We start from the raw sequence: 22,054 nt of genomic DNA, 5'->3' as shown, positions 1-22,054 counted from the left end.
TATTTCATTTAGTCCCAGCCATGGATCAACATCCATCTCAGCCATTCGGCTTAAATTCATAATTTATAGTCAGTCATACGGCCCATAGCTCATTCGGCAATCAGCCATAAATCAATATCATACACAGCCATTCCGGCTCGCGATTCAATTTAAAACCAGCCAATATTCATAATCATACACAGCCATTCCGGCCCATAACAAAACAGCACTTCCACCATCCAACATCATCAAATTCATAAAACCGGCATTTAAGCCATAAATCACTTTTTCTCAAATTGTTTCACTTTGAAATCAAGTTTCAACTCTTTTCAGCCTTGGCTTTAGAAATCTCGTTTCTCAAATCATCTCAGGCTCATAAGCCAAATTTACTCAAAGTGAGTTCCCTTTTTAAAACAAAGCCACTCTTGGCATTCTCTTTCCAAAACTTCCAAAACCATGGCAAGTTAAGAATTTATTTCAAAGTATTCAAAATCACCCATACAACAATGGGATTTTATAGCAAAAGTTTCTCGCACGGAGTCCCAAGTCTTTAGGGAAGGTCAACCTATATCAATTCCTTAAAATTCATTGAAACTATTAAAATCAAGGATTCTCGGTTCAAGTAAATAAAACTGAATTTATTATGAAACTGACCATACAAAATCACAAGTTCCAACCCGGTCCAAAAATCAACTCATTTGAAAAGGAATCGGTTCATTTGAATCAAACCACTTTCAGGTTTCTTTTTGGAACCCATTTTTCTAACTCTTCCAAAATACCTCAAACTTAATTACTCAATCAAAAGTCTAGATTCCTTTGAAATCACTAAAAGCTCCTTTTTATATTGAAATCAATATTAGAGCATCATTCTTTCATTCAGTGATTCAAACGGTAAAAATAGTTCATTTCTAAAAAAGTCGAACTCAAGGCATAAAGTTCACTAAATAAATTAAGCTTAAAAACATAAATATTCTCTTAATAAATCAAATAATACAACTTCTCGAATCCAACCCTTTTTGAATAACTTTTCAAACAAGACTAGGATTTTGTAGAAATTTCGGCAGCACCTCCCCTAAAACTTGGACTTTTGCCACCCGGTTCGGGTCCCAACTAAACCGTTTCTCATTCCTTTTCAACAGCTCAAAACCAGAAATCAATTCAAAAGCAAGCTAAATCCAATAGTCGCCTCAGTGGCATATCTCAAGAAAACCATTTAAAAATCAACTCAATATCAACCGATTTAACTCATTTTCAAAGCTTTAAAGAATCGGTACAGCAATAAATCATTTATCAAAACCAAATCAATTAAAGCAACCCAGGCTGAATTTCAAGAGTATTCTATCTTTCACATCATCAAAATAATTGACTCAATTCAAACCAATCCTCAACGGATTAAACTCATATTTCAAATCTTTAAAGAATCAACTTCAGACATTACATTTCACAAAGCGGCACAACAATTCAGCCAAACCAACATCCATAGTCATTCGAGTCAATCAAATAATACATAAGGCAGATACAGTCACCAAATACACAATATCTCGCACCAATATCCATATGTAATAATTCCAATACACAAAACATAGTTTTTGGAAAGCGCCCCTACCTCAACGTAAAACCATAGCCCAAACGCGTCACAGGGTCCTTTCCGCCTCAACCCAAACTGACGGCAACCAAAACCTTAGCTCCCAGTCACGTCCGCAATAACTATAGCAACACTAATCGCAACATACAATAATCAGGACTCGACCCCACATTACCAAAACTCATATTCATTAACCAAACACAACCGAATACTAACGCGAGGCTTTTCGAAACATAATTTACTTACTGAGCTAGCGAAACGAAACAGCCGCAGCTCCATATCAACCTGGCAGCGACTCCGTCAACCACCTCAAGCGGCAGCGGCGATGAAAGACTCCGACAACCGCGACTGCACAACAACGTCATGGCGATAAAACCCAGGAATAGAAAGGAATGAAGACCAAATGCAAGGACCCTTACCGGCAGTGATTTTCCGGTGGCAGAGACGGCGGAGCAACTCGAAACGGCCAGCAGCAGTGGCGGCGCTAACCCAGCACCAACATCCACTACCGTTTTCCGGCAACCAGAGGCACTGCGGGGTTTCATGGCAGCAGATCTAGCAGGAAAGGGACCCTCGGCGCGGCAGAACAGCGGCGGTCAATGGCGCGTCGGCGGCGACTGGACGCAGCTCCTCCAGCTCGCGTCTCCTTCTCTCCCAGCGTTGCCCAGTATCGGCCTTCCTCCTCCTTCGAGTTCGACAGAAAAGGACCCATGGTGGCGCTGTGCTTCCTCCACGATTGCGGGCCCGACGGTGGCGCAGCAGTGAGGACGACGGAGCTGGCGGCGAGTCCCTCTCTGCGCGACGCTGACAGAGCGGCTTCTCCCTTCCTTCGACTCGGACCTGACGGCGGACCCCAAGGCGGCGCGACGGCTGGGCGGTGGTCACAGTGCAGCCCTTCCCTCTCTGCCCAATCTCCCTTCTCAAGCTCCATCTCCCTCTCTGCCTCAATTTCTTTCTTTCATGGGAATGGAAAGCCGTGTGTGTTGCGTTATGTTGGGAAAAGGGGGAAGACCTGCTACTGCTGTTGAGTGTATTATTTTGAGGAAAAAGGGGGAGCGTTTGTGTTGCTGCCTCTGGGTTGGGGGAGAAGGTAACCGGGTCATGGGTTAGGGTTTCAGGGTTAGGGTTTCATTTTCAAAAATTAGGGTTAGGGGCATTTTAGTAATTTCAAATAAAATTGGGAATAATATAGTAATTGAAATCCAAATTAAATCCAACACTAATTGTATATAGAAAAACACTATTTGCTCATCAATTTTACAAATTATTTTCCATAAAATGCCTAAATCAAAATAATTAGAGATAATATAATTAAACTCTTTATTTTTCAAAGTAGCAGTACTAATATTTAAAATATTAATTATTTAATCCAAATCATATAAAAATCCTTATTATTTCACAACTACCGATTTTATAATTCAAATGTGGAAAATAATCCAATAATTGTAAAATTGGATAATAATCATAACTTATCTCAAATTCAATAAATCAAGACTTGCCTTAATTATCTTTAATAAAATAATTTCTGAAATTAAGGTTATAAATAATTATATGATTTGAGACTTGATCATAAAAAGACTTTTCAAAGGTTCTGGGTCTTACATCTGAGGCTCATATAGAGAACATAGAGATTCCACTAAACTTACTGTTACCATTCATGAGCTCTGATGAGTATTCTTCCTCTGAAGAGGATGAAGATATTGTTGAAGAGCAAGTTGCTCAGTATCTAGGACCAATCATGAAGTTAAATGCCAAGCTATTTGGTAATGAGACTTGGGAGGATAAACCTCCATTGCTCATCAATGAATTGAATGCTTGGGCTCAACTGAAATTACCTCAGAAGAAACCGGATCCCGAAAAGTTCTTAATACCCTGTACCATAGGCACCGTGATCTTTGAGAAGGCTCTGTGTGACCTGGGATCAGGAATAAACCTCATGCCACTCTCTGTAATAGAGAAACTAGGGATCTTTGAGGTACAAGCTACAAGATTCTCACTAGAATTGGCAGACAAATCAAGGAGACAGGCTTATGGACTTGTAGAGGATGTCTTAGTGAAGGTTGAAGGCCTTTACATCCCTGCTGATTTCATAATCCTAGACACTGGGAAGGATGAAGATGAATCTATTATCCTTGGAAGACCCTTCCTAGCCACAGCAAAAGCTATGATTGATGTGGACAGAGGAGAGTTAGTCGTTCAATTGAATGAGGACTCCCTCGTGTTTAAGGCTCAAGGATCTTCTTTTGTAACCATGGAGAGGAAGCATGAAAAGCTTCTCTCAATACAGAGTCAAACAGAGCCCCCACACTCAACTTCTAAGTTTGGTGTTGGGAGGCCAACATTAAGCTCTGAATCTCTGTGAGGTTCTCTAAGAGCTCACTGTCAAGCTATTGACATTAAAAAAGAGCTTATTGGGAGGCAACCCAATGTTATTTAATTATATTTATTTGTTTGTTTTCCATTATTATTTTATGTTTTCTTTAGGTAGATGATCATGTGAAGTCACAAAAACAACTACAAATTAAAGCAAAACAAAAAACAGCATAAAAAATAGCACACCCTGGAGGACAGGCTTACTGGTGTTTAAATGCTAGTAAGGATAGCAGAATGGGCGTTTAACGCCCAGTCTGGTAGCATTCTGGGTGTTAAATGCCAGAATGAGCAGCATTCTGGGCGTTTAACGCCAGAAAAGGGTGTTTGGTGTCTGGCTGGCGTTAAACGGCAGAAAGGAGCATCAGACTGGCGTTTAACGCCAGGAAAGGTAGCAGAGCTGGCGTTAAACGCCAGAATTGGCACACAGGGGGCGTTTAAATGCCAGAATGGTGCAGGGAGCAGAATTCCTTGACACCTCAGGATCTGTGGACCCTACAGGATCCCCACCTACCCCACATCTTCTTCTCTCCTCTTCACACCTTTCCATAACACTCTTCCCCAAATACCCTTGACCAATCCCATCAATAACTCTTTCACAAACACCATTCACCTATCAAATCCTACCCTCTTCTCCATACTCTCTTCACCACTCACATCCATCCATCATAAAACCCTACCTACCTCACCTTTCCTCTTACCTTATAAATATCCCTCCTTACCACCTTCATTTTCACACATCATACAAACTTCTCCCTCCCTTGGCCGAATCCACTCCTCCCCTCGATCTCCTCCATTTCTTCTTCTCCTCATTTTTTTCTTCTTTTACTCGAGGACGAGCAAACATTTTAAGTTTGGTGTGGGAAAAGCTTTGCTTTTTGTTTTTTTTTTCATAACCACTAATGACACCTAAGGCCGGAGAAACCTCTAGAAAGAGGAAAGGAAAGGCAATTGCTTCCACCTCCGAGTCATGGGAGATGGAGAGATTCATCTCAAAGGTCCATCAAGACCACTTCTATGAAGTTGTGGCTGAGAAAAAAGTGATCCCTAAGGTCCCCTTCATGCTCAAAAAGAGTGAATATCCAGAGATCCAACGTGGGATTCGAAGAAGAGGTTGGGAAACTTTCACCAACCCCATCCAACAAGTCGGGATCTTAATGGTTCAAGAGTTCTATGCTAATGTATGGATCACTAAGAACCATGATCAAAGTATGAACCCGAACCCAAAGAATTGGCTCACAATGGTTCGGGAAAAATACATGGATTTCAGTCCGGAAACTGTAAGGTTGGCATTCAACTTGCCAATAATGAGAGGAGATCCTCATCCTTTCACTAGAAGAGTCAACTTTGATCAAAGGTTGGACCAAGTCCTCATGGACATCTGTGTGGAAGGAGCTCAATGGAAGAGAGACTCAAGAGGCAAGCCGGTTCAATTGAGAAGGCCTAACCTCAAACCCGTGGCTAGGGGATGGTTGGAGTTCATCCAACGCTCTATCATTCCTACTAGCAACCGGTCTGAAGTTACTGTGGACCGAACTATCATGATCCATAGTATCATGATTGACGAGGAAGTGGAAGTTCATGAGATCATATCTCTAGAACTATACAAGGTGGCTGACAAGTCTTCCACTTTGGTAAGGTTAGCCTTTCTTTATCTCATCTATCACCTATGTAATTCAGCTGGAGTTGTCATAGAGGAAGACACCCTCATTGAAGAGGACAAGCCCATCACTAAGAAAAGGATAGAGCAAACAAGAGAGCCCACTCATGGACCTCAACAAGAGCATGAGGAAGTTCCTCATCATGAAATCCCTGAAATGCCTCAAGGGATGCATTTTCCTCCACACAAATATTGGGAGCAACTCAACACTTCTTTAGGAGATTTGAGTTCTAACATGGAGCAACTAAGAATGGAGCACCAAGAGCACTACTCCATCATCCTCCATGAAATCAGAGAGGACCAAAAGGCCATGAGAGAGGAGCAAAAAAGGCAAAGAAGAGACATAGAGGAGCTCAAGCACTCTATAGGATCTTCAAGAGGAAGAACTAACCGCCGTCACTAAGGTGGATCCGTTCTTTGATCTCCTTGTCCTTATTTTTCTGTTTTTCGATTTTTATGCTTATTGTTTTATCCATGTTTGTGTCTTTATTACATGATCATTAATGTTTAGTGTCTATGCCTTAAAGCTATGAATGTCCTATGAATCCTTCACCTTTCTTAAATGAAAAATGTTTTCTGAAAAAGAAAAAGAAGTACATAAATTTTGAATTATATCTTGAAAATAATCTAGTTATTTTGATGTGGTGGCAATACTTTTTGTTTTCTGAATGAATGCTTGAACAGTGCATATTTTTGATATTGTTGTTTATGAATGTTAAAATTTTTGGCTCTTGAAAGAATAATGAAAAAAGAGAAATGTTATTGATAATCTGAAAAATCATAAAATTGATTCTTGAAGCAAGAAAAAATAGTGAAAAACAAAGCTTGCGAAAAAAAATGGCGAAAAAAGAAAGAAAAAGAAAAAAAAAGAAAAAGCAAGCAGAAAAAGCCAATAGCCCTTTAAACCAAAAGGCAAGGGTAAAAAGGATCCAAGGCTTTGAGCATTAATGGATAGGAGGGCCCAAAGGAATAAAATCCCGGCCTAAGTGGCTAAATCAAGTTGTCCCTAACCATGTGCTTGTGGCGTGAAGGTGTCAAGTGAAAAGCTTGAGACTGAGCGGTTAAAGTCGTGGTCCAAAGTAAAAAGAGTGTACTTAAGAGCTCTGGGCACCACTAACTGGGGACTATAGCAAAGCTAAGTCACAATCTGAAAAGGTTCACCTAGGTATGTGTCTGTGGCATTTATGTATCCGGTGGTAATATTGGAAAACAAAATGCTTAAGGTCACGACCAAGACTCATAAAGTAGCTGTGTTCAAGAATCAACATAATGAACTAGGAGAATTAATAACACTATCTGAATTATGAGTTCCTATGGATGCCAATCATTCTGAACTTCAAAGGATAAAGTGAAATGCCAAAACTATTCAGAAGCAAAAAGTTACTAGCCCTGCTCATCTAATTGGAACTGAGCTTCATTGATATTTGAAATTTATTGTATATTCTCTTCTTTTCATCTTATTTTGATTTTAGTTGCAAGGGGACAAGCAACAATTTAAGTTTGGTGTTGTGATGAGCGGATAATTTATACCCTTTTTGGCATTGTTTTTACATAGTTTTTAGTGTGTTTTAGTTAGTTTTTATTATATTTTTATTAGTTTTTATTCAAAAATCACATTTTTGGACTTTACTATAAGTTTGTGTATTTTTCTATAATTTCAGGTATTTTCTGGCTGAAATTGAGGGACTTGAGCAAAAATCTGATTTAGAGGCTGAAAAAGGACTGCAGATGCTATTGGATTCTGACCCTCCTACACTCGAAGTGGATTTTCTGGAGCTACATAAGCCCAATTTGCGCGCTCTCAACTGCGTTGGAAAGTAGATATCTTGGGCTTTCCAGCAATATATAATAGTTCATACTTTTCTCGAGATTTGATGGCTCAAACTGGCGTCCAAATCTAGCCTAAAACTTTCGAGCGTAAAACGCGCAAACTGGCACCAGAATTGGAGTTAAACACCCAAATTGGCACCAAAGCTGGCGTTTAACTCCAAGAACAGTTTATGCACGAAAAAGCTTCAATGCTCAGCCCAAGCACACACCAGGTGGGCCCTGGAAGTAGATTTCTGCACTATCTGCACTTAGTTACTCTTTTTCTGTAACCCTAGATTACTAGTTTAGTATAAAAACTACTTTTAGAGATTTATTAAGGAGTCTTTTTTGTCTTTTTTCTCTTTGGTCCTCTTTTTGACCATCTCTAGATGTTTAGTCTTTAGAACATGGAGGCTGGCCATTCGGCCATGCCTAGACCTATTTTCACTTATGTATTTTCTACGGTGGAGTTTCTACACCCCATAGATTAAGGTGTTGAGCTCTGCTGTTCTTCATGAATTAATGCAAATACTATTATTTTTCTTTCAATTCACGCCTACTTTTTCTCCAAGATATACTCTTGTTCTTAATTCAGTTAAGTCAGAATGAACGGGTGACCCGTGACAATCACCCAATCTTCGTTACTCGCTTAGCCAAGATCCGCATGCCTGACAACCACAAAGCGGTCTACATGATGTTCAACGTAGTCATTGGACGACAGCTGGAGTATATTCTCTTGGATATCTAATACACGGACCAAGTCCGTGAGATTAATATCTTCGTGGTATAGGCTAGAACCATTGGCAGCATTCCTGGGATCCGAAAAGTCTAAACCTTGTCTGTGGTATTCCGAGTAGGATCTAGGAAGGGATGACTGTGACGAGCTTCAAACCTACGAATGTTGGGCGCAGTGACAGTGTGCAAAAGGATCAATGGATCTTATTCCGACGCTAGCGGGAACCGACAGATGATTAGCCATGCGGTAGCTGTGCCTGGTATTTTTCATCCGAGACGAGAAATCTGACAGTTGATTAGCCGTGCAGAAACCGTAGAGGGCCATTTTCACTGAGAGGATCCTACAGCTTGCCATGGAAGGGAGCACGCATGGTTGGAAGAAGGCAATAGGAAAGCAGAGGTTCAGAAGCAACAAAGCATCTCCAGATGCTTATCTGAAATTCCCACCAATGAATTACATAAGTAACTTTATTTTATTTTATGTTTTATTTATCTTTTAATTATTAAAACTTCATAACCATTTGAATCCGCCTGACTAAGATTTACAAGGATGACCATAGCTTGCTTCAAGCCGACAATCTCCGTGGGATCGACCCTTACTCACGTAAGGTTTATTACTTGGACGACCCAGTGCATTTGCTGGTTAGTTATGCGGAGTTGTGAAAAGTGTGAATCACGATTTCCCATACCACTGACTGCGAGGGCTTGACGGACGGCAACGCATATGCGCGGCGCGACTCCCCTCCGCAGCGTCTTGTGGACGGATCGGCAACTACGCAAGTGACGCGGTGATGGCGGCGTGCTGGAGCGCGATCGGCAGCGGCTGTGGCTAGCGTCTCCCTCTCTCCCAGCGTCGCTCACTCTCGGCCATCCTCCTCGACGCAACACGACAACGACTGGGCGCAGCTCGTGGATCCATGTGCGACGGCGCTGAGGCACGAGCTCCCTCTCTCTCTTTGACACGAATTCTCTCTCTCTCGCGCGCGATCGGTTCGCCGGCGATGGCGGTGGCGAGGCCTGCCGGTGCCAGCGCCCCTCCCTCTTCTCTTCTTCTCCCTGTTGCAGCTCTCTGTCTCTATCTCCCTTTCTGCTTCCTTTTCTTTCTTATTGCAATGTTGCTGCTGCTTATTGGTTGTGTGTGTGTGTGTTTAGGATAGGGGGTTACGGCTGAGGGTGAAAGGTGTGTGAGTGAGTGTACGTGTTAGGGTTTGGGGGTGGTGTGGGGTAGTTTAGGTATTTTCATTTAAAAGTAAGGTTAGTAGTGTAATTTCATAAAATAATTAGAAAGGTAAAATAATAATCAAAAACCAAATTAAATATAAAATCTCTATCTTTAAAATACCTTCCAGTTACAATTTATTAAATTATTTCCATTCAAATACTAACTTAGTAAAACTTAAAGATAAGTAAATTAACTCTCTTTTATTTATAAAATAAAGTTAAAAATCTAGATATTAAAATTAAGACATATAAAATATTTATTATTTTTCAATTATAAGAACTCTAAATTATAAATAAGAATTACTCTACTTGTATACGAAAATCTCTAAAAATATAATCTTAATTAAATATCATAGATCATAAATAATTTATCAATAAGTTTTTAAAATTCGGGGTCTTACATTCTACCCCACTTATAAAAATTTTTGCCCTCGAAAATTCAAGTGATACATAGGATAATACTTAGTCTTAGTATTCTACTTTCAAATGCTATTTAGAAATGTAAGAAATCTTAGCATATATATACATATAAACGTTCAAATACCATATTACCATGAGACTTAAATATAAAGTTAGGGTATATTGTAAGGCAGAAGATAAAAGAAGGCTTGATGCAAAAGGTTATATAGTTTCAAGGCTCTGCAAACATTCAGAGAAACACAATAGGTGCAAGTTTTTAAGATAGGCATTCTCAAAGTAGGGCGGTGGTTAAAGTGGCAAAAGGCTACAAAGCAGGCTGGTATTAAGGCAACGGATATAACGTTCACTCACAGATATCGTACCCACTTCCAAATTTCAACTTCCCAATTCCATATGACGCTTTATAACCCTATAACCGGTCACAAACCTAATACTTGCAAACTCTCTCGCAAGGAACAAAACCCCCACAACTCCTCATAATATTGAACACTTACCGCTCTACCTTTTCACGTTCAGGAACTGCATTCTAAAGAGACTAACGCTTCGCTTGCTATGCCTAATGGTCATACGAGACTCTAAGACAATCCTCAAGTTTATTCAGAGGGATTCAAGGCCTTGGAAAAGGACAAGTGACAAGAACAAAAATAGTAAGAGCTTGAAAGGATTGTTGAGATCACAAATAATCAAGAATGTACAAGGAGTGAAGAATGACGGAAAGAAAATCACTTTGGCAACCTCAAGAATAACACCCGGAGCAAAGAAGTCCGATAGGAACGATAAAAGAAAAGGTAGCGCAGTAGTTTGAACAAAATCAAGCTGAGTCAAAGAAGTATAAGGTTTACAATAAGAAGAATGCCTAAAACCGAAAACAGAGCTTACAAGACTCAAGAGTAGGATTAAAATACTTTCGAATGCATTGCTCATAAAAAGTGAAAAACTTTTCAAAAACTATCTCACGTTTTCAAAGAAAAAGGCGCGCAACAAATACTTTGTAAAAGAATAACAAAAGTATAAATGTGGCATTACTTTAATAAAATTTCATGTTGAAATAGATTAGGTAGAGTTTTAAAACAGAATAACAAAAGTATAAATGTGGCATTTTTTAGTTTTTTTATTTTTTTTCCAACCTTTTTTGAATACATGCTTCGGTTTGTTAGGTTTTGAAATTTTTAAAATGATTTTGGATATTATTTTTTCTAAATGATTTTGGGATTTAAAATGATTTTATAATGATTTTTGGATGTTTGTTATTGTTGGAATTTAGATGTTTTTTTTTTATATTCTAGATGTTTTTATCATTAGATTTTAAATATTTCTCATGATAATTTGAATTCATATTCTCTTTAAAAAAATCTCAAGAATTGTATCTGATTCACTAATTAACTCTGCGATACTAAATTCCATTTAAGGGTTTGTCGCTGGTCAATGGATTACTACATGTATAAGGTGAGATTCAAACCTTTGACCAATTTGGTTAGTAGACTAATAAACTAACCACTAGACCAACTTAATTTGGTTAACATACTCCCTTTCTTTCATATATAATATAACTTAGACTATGTAAGTTTACTCAATTCATTGCAATCAATATAATTCACAACCAATGTATTGACTATGTTAAATTTGATAGATTATTTGACTACTTAATTATTTATTCTGTTAAAATTTGTACAGTACCAATAGTTTTCCTATTTCAATTATATTGTCAAAAGTGATTAACACTATTAGAAAATTATTTATTACAGACAGATATTTTTGACAGATTTTATCCCACAGAAATACAGACAGATTTTGTGAGAGAATTTCTGTCGGAAACGTAAAAAAATGAATTAGCATAAATTACAGATGGAAAAGAGAATCTGTCGATAATTCTGTTGAAAAAATTATTTTTTTTCGTGAAAAATAATTACCAACGAAAATTCTGCTGCATTTTGTTGAATTATTACAGACAAAAAATCTGTCTGTAATTTAAAATATTTTGTCAGAAAAATTGAATTAAACCTAGCATTATCCCCACCCTATCGAACTCCATTCATACTACACATTATCAAACGAGCTTGTTCCTCTCTCCGTCAACGAGCTACTTCTTCTCTCCGTCACTACCGCCGCTGCTCGCATCGCACGAGCCCCTCCGGCGCCGCTCTCGTCACGTTGTTCCCTTCGTCACCATCGTCGTAGAACCCTCTCCGCCGCTCTCGTCACGCGTCTGCTCCCTTCATCGCCGCCATCGCAGAGCTCTCTCTGCCACACAGGTTATCTTTTCAACAACTATTGTATCCATGTATTCAAGTATCTATGTTTTTCGATCTGTGATAGCTTGATCTGATCTATGAAATTCCTTTTCTTTATTTTTTTTTTTGTTGACATAATCTTTTCTTATTGCAACTCATAAACCACTTTAAATATTTCTAAATCATAAAAACTCTACCAAAATCAGAACTAGAATTAATCTATAGAAAGTGGAATCAGAGCCTAACAGCAGCATAAAAATTTGTTCTATACCCTTATTTTATAAAAAAAACAATTTCTGTACTCTTCTGATGATGATGAACTCCACTAGTAAGCTCATTCGAGAAAATCACTCTTCTCAATCTTCACCATCAATCGGAGCTTCATTCACAAGCCAAAAAGGAGTGGAATGTCAGCTCACTACTTAGGCTAAGTCAAGGTAGAGGTGAGAGATTTTTGAACAGGCCTATCTAAACTAAGTTTAAAGTATGCATGCTAAGTGTTTGATAAAATTCCTATGACAAATGTTTTAGTACTTGCTTCATTATAGTTTCATGAAACTTCTTGTCTAAATCTTAAACACAGAGCCTAATAGCTTTTGATATAATCTTAAGATGGGAATATAAGAACATATATTTTCCAACTAACTCTTTCTTATCTTAATTGTTAACTGCATTCCAAGAATTTTCAGTGTAGTGAAGTGATGCTTTATGATCCTGATGCTTCACATTACATTTCAGGTTCAGGAGTCAATGATTCAGCTCATGTAACTGCAACAAGATAGTTGGCGAACCAGAATCATGATCGTCCAAGCGCAATTGCACAGTCATGAAATTGCAAGTCTTGCATTTCTTGCCTCTAATCCCTCTTTAAATGTCTTGTCCTTCCTGTGTTTAATTTGAAATTTTACTTAGCTCAAGTAATTCATCTGATTGAGATCACTTTTTTTTCGCAAAACGTAAACAACGGTCCATCTACATCATCTGGCTTGCCAGAATCCTCTAAAGAAAATGCATCAAAAGCAGAAAAGCACTTAGGAAGTTCACACATTGCTCGCGTTTTCGGTAGTAATTCTTGTACTTTAAGCAGTTGGATTCCTTCGCTATGCCGAATTTCTTCAGCCAAATAATATGTAAGAAAATCAGTTATTTACCTAACTTTGGTATGATAGATAGTCAAGGACCAAAATGAAGCAGTAACTAGCTAAACTGAAAGATAGTCAAATGTATTATGCATCTTGTAATTCTTGTGCTAACTATCTATGTGTGGCATATTTAGATAATTTTCAGAGATTTCAAATCTTCAAATATCCTTCTGGATGAGGAGTGGAATGCAAAGCTATCTGACTTTGGTTTAGAGAGATTGGGACCATCTGATGGATTAACTCATGTGATGTCTCAACTGCGGTATGACCATGTTTATCAACCTATAATTTCATATATTTAATCAACTCTTCACCATAAACAGAGATTTTATTGATTTTGATCTTTGCATAAGCAGAAACAGAGAAGATACATAAATAATTATATCTTTAACAACACATACGCTTTTTATATTCCTTAATCATCATCATTCTTTCTTACTTTTATTTTATTCTAACCGAACCAAGGAACCAAAATTATGCTCTCCCTTCATTAACACATCATTGTTATGATAAGATCAAATAAGGTGGATAAATGAGCACATTTTTAAGAGAGATGAATTTAATGAGAGTTAAAAATGTTATCTCCTATGTGTATATAAATAAGAGTGTAATATGAAGTAAACATAACATAAGTAATAAATAATTTTTTCTCTCTTTTATGTTGCAATACTTCTTTCTCTTTTTTTATATTTTTATACTTGTTACTTTTTCCTTATTTATTTATTTAGTTATTTTATAACACGTTATCAGCACGAAACTCTAACGAAATTTTAGGAAGACTTCAGGAAACAAATTTTTATTATGTCGAAACTCTTTTATCTTGAATATAATGCTTTTGATATATTTGGAAACAATTATTTACCATAGATACTAGATGTTAAAATTCATCTTGATTCAATGGATCTTGAAAATACTATTAAGACTGAAAATGATACATCCCAGAAGGATATAGCCAAAGCTATGATTTTCCTTCATGGTCATCCTGACGTATGATTGAAAAATAAATATCCTGCATTAAAAGATCCTGCAGATCTGCGGAAAGACCTTGAAGAAAGGTACAATCATCAAAAGACGGTGATAACTCCTCAAGCCTAATATGTTTGAGAAAACTTTCTCGACCTTCCATGCCTCGAATGTGTTCCTATAGTAGCAATCGAGAAAAAGAATTTAAAAAATATTCTGAGCTAATTTCTTGCTTTCTTGTTGCTGAACGCAACAATGAGTTACTCTTAAGAAATCATGAAGCGCGCCCAGTTGGTGCCGCCCCATTTCCTGAAATAAATGCGGCAAATCATTATCCCAGAAGAGGTATATAGCAAAGTTTTAGTAATGAGAAAAATTATGGAAGGAAAAGAAATTATGTTCACAAGAAAGGATCTCACCAGAAGTGGGATAAAGAAAGAAACACTGGGCAAAGTAAATCAATTGAGGATAAATGCTTCCGTTGTGGTGAAAAGGGTCATTGGTCACGTACCTGTCGTACTCCAAGGCACCTTGTTGATCTTTATTAAGCATTCTTGAAAAAGGATGACAAAGAAAAAGAAACAAATTTTGTTTCAAATTATGAAAATTCTACCACTCATTATGATGTATCTAATTTCTTTGAGGATCCTGAAGGAAATATTGGCTATTTGATCGATGATGGAATAGTTTGATATGTGTATGTGTTTGTTAAGTATTCATGTGAATAATTTTACTGTGCATGTACTTCTACTCATTTTATTATTATTATCATTTGTCTTTAAAGAAAAATGGCAAAGACATATTTTAAAGATATTTGTCTTGCGTATAATACAAGTTCGCACACTATTCTTAAGAGTGGTATATATTTTACCCATCTTGTGCCAAAAGAATAATATGTTAATAGTATTATTGGCTCAGACAATGTGATAGAAGGCTCCGGAAGAGCTATAATTTTGTTTTCTGGAAGAACAAAATTTTGTAATAAATAATGCACTATTATCTACCAAGTCTCTGAGAAACTTGTTGAGTTTCAAAGATATTCGCCAAAATGGATATCATATTGAAACAATGAATGAGGGAAATCATGAGTATTTATGTATCACAACTCATGATTTAAATAAAAAGGTTATATTAGAAAAAGTTACCCTCACTTTTATTTGGGTTGTATTATATCAAGATTAGTGCAATTGAATCACATGCCATTGTAAACCAGAAGTTTACTAGTCCAAATGAATTCATAACTTGGCATGATAGATTGGGTCATCCGGGAACAACCATGATGAGGAGAATTATTGAAAACTCTCATGAACATTCACTAAAGAACCAGAAGATTCTTAAATCTAGTGAATTTTGTTGTACTGCATGTTCTCAAGGGAAGTTAATTTTAAGGCCATCACCAGTAAAGATTAGATTTGAGTCCCCTGAATTCCTAGAAAGGATTCAAGGTGATGTATGTGGACCTATTCATCCACCATGTGGATCTTTTGGATATTTTATGGTCCTGATAGACGCATCTTCGAGATGGTCACATGTATGCTTATTATCTTCTCGCAACCTGGCATTTGCGAGATTATTGGCTCAAATTATTCGATTAAAAGCACAATTTTCAGAAAATCCAATCAAAGCAATTCATCTTGATAATGCTGGTGAATTTACTTCCCAAGCTTTTGATGATTATTGTATGGCTAATGGAATAAGTGTTGAACATCCAGTAGTTTATGTTCACACACAAAATGGGTTAGCAGAATCACTTATTAAGCGCCTCCAATTAATTTCTAGACCCTTGCTTATGAGAACAAATCTCCCAACCTCGGTTTGGGGGCATGCTATTTTACATGCCGCAGCACTTATTCGTTTGAGGTCAACGAGTTACCATCGGTTCTCTCCTATGCAATTAGCTTTTGGCCAGCAGCCAAATATCTCCCATTTAAGAATATTTGGGTGTGCGATATATGTTCTCATTGCACCACCTAATCGCACCAAAATGGGACCCCAAAGAAAATTGGGGATATATGTTGGATATGATTCTCCCTCTATAGTGAAGTATCTTGAGATACAAACGGGAGATGTATTTAAAGCCCGATTTGCGGATTGTCATTTTGATGAATCAAAATTTCCAACATTAGGGGGAGAGAATAAGCTTCTTGAAAAGGAATTAATTGGAATGCATCATCCTTGATGCATTTAGATCCTCGATCAGGGCCATATAACTAGAAGTTCAAAAGATTATACATTTGCAAAGAATAGCAAATGAATTGCCTAATGCATTTTCCGATACAAAGAGGATAACTAAATCTTATATACCAGCGGAAAATGCCCAATTCGAATTGATGTCCCAGTAGGACAAGTAGCCACTGAAGCAAATTCACGCCAGAAGCGTGGCAGGCCTGTCGGTTCCAAAGACAAAAATTCTCGAAAGAGAGAGGAGGTGAATACTATTCCTATTGAAAAAGACATAGTAAAGACACCTGCAGTTGTCCAAAATTCTGATATAGTTTTAACGCCAGAAGACGTTCAGGTACCTGAAAATTGTGAAAATGACGAGATCTCGATAAATTATGTCTTTACAGGAAAGAAATGGAACCGAAATAAGACAATTGTCAATGAAATATTTGCATATAATGTGGCATTAAATATCATGCATGAAAGTAAGGATCTTGAGCCAAGATCAGTCGAAGAATGTCGACAAAGGAATTATTGGCCAAAATAAAAAGAAGCCATGAAGGCTTAATTAGACTCACTTGCAAAACGTGAAGTCTTTGGACCTGTAGTCCGTACACCTGAAGATGTAAAACCTGTTGGATACCGATAGGTATTTGTGAGAAAACGAAATGAGAAAAATGAAGTTGTGCGCTATAAAGCCTGACTTGTGGCACAAGGTTTTTCACAAAGGCCTGGTATAGATTATGAAGAAACGTATTCCCCTGTAGTGGATGCGATAACATTGCGTTATTTGGTCAGTTTATCTACATATCATAAACTGCATATGTATTTCATGGATGTAGTAACAGCCTATTTGTACGGCTCATTAGATCGGGATATCTATATAAAAGTCCCTAAAGGACTAAAGATATCTAAACCATCCAATGAATATTCGCAAGGGTTATACTCAGTTAAATTACAAAGATCTTTATATGGTCTAAAGCAATATGGACGAATGTGGTATAATCGTCTTACTGAATATCTGGTCAAAAATGGATTCAAGAATGATGATATATGTCCATGTGTTTTCATAAAGAAATCTGCATCTGGATTCATTATAATTGCTGTGTACGTTGATGATTTAAATATCATTGGGACTCCTGAAGAGATTCCAACAATTATAAAAACTCTAAAAGAAGAGTTTGAGATGAAAGATTTTGGAAAGACTAAATTTTGTCTCGGCCTGCAGCTCGAGCATACAAAAAATGGGTTCTTTATTCATCAAACGACATACACAGAAAAGATCTTGAAAAGATTTTATATGGATAAGTCACATCCCTTGAGTACCCAATGATCGTAAGATCTTTGGATGTGGAGAAGGATAAATTCTGTCCTAAAGAAGAGAATGGAGATATCCTTGGTCCTGAAGTTCCATATCTTAGTGCCATTGGAGTACTAATGTATCTTGCTAATAATACACGACCCGATATTCATTTGCTGTAAATTTACTAGCAAGATATAGTTCCTCTCCAATCAGAAGACATTGGAGTGGAATCGAACAAATCTTTCGATATCTTCATGGAACGGTTGATATGGGATTGTTTTATCCCTATAGATCCAAGTCACACCTAGTTGGCTATGCAGATGCTGGATACTTGTCTGATCCACATAAAGAGAGATCTCAAACAGGATACTTGTTCACATATGGTGGAACGGCTATATCTTGGAGGTCCACGAAACAGACAATTGCTGCAACATCTTCTAATCATGCCGAAATACTAGTGATTCATGAAGCAAGTCGCGAGTATTTTTGGCTCAGGAGTTTGATCCAATATATTCTGTCATCATGTGGACTGATTGATCATAAGATAGCTCCAACTGTCCTGAAGATAATACAGCTTGCATTGCTCAACTTAAAGGCGAATACATCAAAGGTGATAGATCAAAGTATATTTCTCCCAAATTCTTCTTCACTCATGATCTTCAAAATCAAGGGACAATTGATGTCCAACAGATCCGCTCAAGTGATAATCTGGCAGATTTATTCACAAAGTCACTCCCAAAATTCTCTTTTGAAAGATTGGTACATCAGATTGGGATGTGCTGATTTCGAGACATTAAATGATGTTGACAAGAGGAGGAAACTGTACTCTTTTTTCTTTGGTCAGGTTTTTTCCCATTGAGTTTTTCTTGACAAGGTTTTTAATGAGGCAGTCCCTATCATAAAGAATATTGTACTCTTTTTCCTTCACTAAGATTTTTTTCACTGGATTTTTCTTTAGTAAGGTTTTAATGAGGCATAATCCTAAATGGTCATCTAAGGGGAGTGTTATGATAAGATCAAATGAGGTGGATGACCATCATTTAGTAATGGCCACATTTTCAAGAGAGATGAATTTAATGAGAGTTGAAAATGTTACCGCCTATGTGCATATAAATAGGAGTGTAATATGAAGCAAACGTAACATAAGCAATAAACAATTCTCTCTCTCTTTTATGTTGCAATACTTCTTTCTCTCTCTTTATATTTTTATACTTGTTACCTCTTCCTTATTTATTTATTTAGTTATTTTATAACAATCATCACCCTCATTTTTTATTATCTTCATTTCATTCAAATGAACCAAGGAAAGAAAGAAAAGAAACAAAGAGCCGTGAGTGAGAGAGAGTGAGAAGCCATGGCACCGTAAACTTTTGGGCGTCCAATTTTTTGAGATCCGTAACTCCAATAAAAAATCCAATTCGATAAAAGTATTTGTATCCTCCTCTTTTATGTGTTGGCGTCACTTTTGATCGGTGGAAGTCGACGGTGATGTAGCTTCCCTACCCCTTGAGTTCGGTCAACTAGAATTTTAGGAGGCATAGACGATTCCGGACATTTTCTTCTTCGGCAGCTCGGTCAGAAGGCTTCTCCGAAACTTCCGTGGTTTTAATTTCGTACGGAAGTAGGGTTTGGTAACTTTATAATATTTAAAGGTGAATTTGATGAGTGAATGTTGATTTGATTGATTATTATTTGAGTTTGAATGAGTTTATGTTGAATTATTGGTGTTGCTTGTGATTTGTTGGTTTGGCTAAAATGAACAGCTTAACTGTGGTTATTTTAATGATTTTGGGACTATTGTGATATGGTATTTAGAGGAAATTGATGAGATTTGGTAGTTGAAATATTAAATTAAAAGTTAAGAAAAATCGGTAATCGAAAGACTCGAAAATGGACTAAAATAAAAGTAATATTTTAAAAGGAAAGGACTAAGGGTTTCGATTTTGATATAAAAGAAAGATTAGTAATTACATTGTATTTTTCAGGTGGTAAAAATGGTTATTTTGTAAAAGATTAGGGTTATTTTTATTAATATGAAAATAAGTGGGGGTTCAAATATAATTTTATAAAATATCAAAATTAAAAATAGAATATTAAAAAGTTCGTGATTTAGAAAGTAATTAATAAAAGTTTAAAAATAAGATTTTATAAACTAAGTTTTAAAAGAAGATTATAAATATTATTTTAAATACTTTTTTAAAATTATTTATTTATATTAAAATAATTATTATTATAATTAGTATTTATTAAAGATATTATTTTTTAAGAATATTATAATATGTAATATTAATGAGTAAGCAAGCAAGTAAAGTAATCCTAAAAGTTTTAGAGAACATAAACTTAATTAAAGAACTTTATAATTCTTTTCCATAAGACACTTAAGGAAAGGCGAGGGAATAATGTGAGGATGATTTATATTATGAACGATAAGAAAGAAAGAAGAAGAAAGAAAAGAAAAGGAAAAAATATTAAAGAAACCTCGGCGACAGAAGAGCATAGAGAAAAGATTAAAAGAATCTAAAAAACCTCTGCCATAGGAGAGCAGAAAGTAGGAATAAAAGAAACAAAAGAAAGAACGCGCTAAGATGATTATGTATCTGCTAAAAACGAGTAGAGATATGGTGGTGAGTCCATTAAGATTTTGCTTCCAGAGATACATCGGCCAATCCAGGGGATGGTCGCACCTGTAAGACAGAGGTTGCTTACAGATGTCATGTTTGCATACATCAGCTCAAGAGAGTCGCACCTGTAAGACAGAGGTTGCTTACAGAGATTATGACACTGGAAACCAAACTCAGACAAAGATTGCTGAGTTGCGTTGGGAGCGGGTCGAAACCGACAGATGAGCTCATTACCTGCACTAGGGATAGATATGCATCATACTTGTTTACGCATATTTGTTTGTGAGTGTATTTTCTATGATTGTGTGTGCTTGTGACTGGATTTTGTGTTCTATAATTGTTGAATTAGCTCGTACTTTGTTGAGTGTTGTTGCTGACCAAGTATATATAGAATGAACTTAACTCCTAACCCCGACCCTACTAAGAACTCCACAGTTCTTACCCCATATCTCCATCCCTTTCAGCTACAGGTGCGAAGGCTTATTGCGAAACTGTGGGAGTACAGAAGAATATGTTTACGAGATGAGTTCTTAGATTTTTATTTTTCCCTCGTCATTTATTGTTTTGGTTTTTTTTAGAGGGGTAGGAATTGTATTTGAGCGTCTTTAAATAAGTCTATGTATATCATGCTATGTGAATATATATATATATATATATATTTGTGATTAAGTATGTGAAAGCAAAAAAAAAAAAAACTATTTCATTTTCTTAATTAAAGTTTCATTTTGTATTCGCAAAGGCTCAATATTAAATAAACATAGTAAATAATAAAGGAATAGAGGTTAGTAGCGCTCAAACTTTTAGTATGATCATAAGGTGTTAAAAGTTAGGGTGTTACAAACAGAGTAGCTAACCAATGCTTGGTTAAAAATCCGAAGAACCGGCCCAAGATGAGTGAGGTGATAGAAATGCTCAACCAGATCATGGATTCTTATGTAAATGCCAATCCACATGCACCATTGAACATTGTAGAATTAATAGAAGCTTTCCATGACACTAAAAATTTTAAGGATACTACTCTACTAATGTTTCTGAGACATGGATATAATTTCACTTTATATGGTTGTATAACTATACATTATTGAATGAGTTGAGTTATATGCAAAGAAATATTATATAAATAATATATTTTTCATATACCTCAAAGGAAAAAAAATATATAATTTATATGAGTTAAGTTGAGTTTTTTTATATTTATTTTGTATGAAAATAGGTTCATTTTGCAATTAAAAAATCTAAAAAAAATTCTATGTTATCTTATTGATAGATTTACAAACGGATTTTTTGTCTATATTCAGAGTTTGGAATGGTATTCCAAGGCTCAAATTACCGACAGAAAATCTGTTGAAAATCTGTCTATAATTACCGACAAAAAATCCGTCAAAAAATCTGTCTCTAATTACCGACAGAAAATTTGTCTGAAAATCTGTCTCTAATTATTGATGAAAAATTTGTCGAAAAATTTGTCTCTAATTACCGACGAAAAATCCGTCGAAAGTTTGACGCCCAAGGGAAATAAAGGGGAGAATTTACCGAGGAAAAATTGTCGGTAACTAGTAAAAATCTGTCAATAAATAATTTCTGACGAAGTTTTTATAGAGGGGACAAAATCCGTCGATAATTTTGTCGGTAACTAAAAATTCGTCTGTAATAAAGACCAAATCTATCTATAAATCTATCCATATTAAGCAATTTTCTAGTTGCGTAACATTTGTTTCTGAATTTTTTGGGAAAGCTTTCGGTAATTATCATTCTTTCCTTCTCAAATTCATTATTACTTTCAGTTGTGTGTATTTCTTAATTTAAATACTAAATTGTAATCAATAAATAACGATTTGAAAAAAAAAAAAAA

At 36.4% G+C, this 22,054-nt stretch overlaps 2 long non-coding RNA genes across 2 annotated transcripts in view; one reads left to right on the top strand and one right to left on the bottom strand.

The window, feature by feature from the left end:
• LOC107637707 overlaps positions 1 to 2,668 on the bottom strand; it is a 3,046-nt gene extending 378 nt beyond the window's left edge. The window contains exons 1-3 of the long non-coding RNA XR_001619476.2: positions 1,984 to 2,668; positions 1,811 to 1,912; positions 1,586 to 1,697 (exon numbers count right to left, since the gene is read on the bottom strand). This is a non-coding gene — a long non-coding RNA (uncharacterized LOC107637707). The remainder of the gene's footprint in view (positions 1 to 1,585; positions 1,698 to 1,810; positions 1,913 to 1,983) is intronic.
• LOC110270581 lies at positions 12,079 to 13,360 on the top strand. The gene is made up of 2 exons (XR_002360221.1): positions 12,079 to 12,453; positions 12,749 to 13,360. It is a non-coding gene; the product is annotated as an uncharacterized LOC110270581 (long non-coding RNA).

This window comes from Arachis ipaensis, chromosome B04 (genome assembly GCF_000816755.2).
Source record: "Arachis ipaensis cultivar K30076 chromosome B04, Araip1.1, whole genome shotgun sequence".
In the NCBI taxonomy this organism is placed as follows: Eukaryota; Viridiplantae; Streptophyta; class Magnoliopsida; order Fabales; family Fabaceae; genus Arachis; species Arachis ipaensis.
Note: the sequence above shows the minus strand (reverse complement) of the source record. Positions and strands in the feature narration are given on the sequence as shown.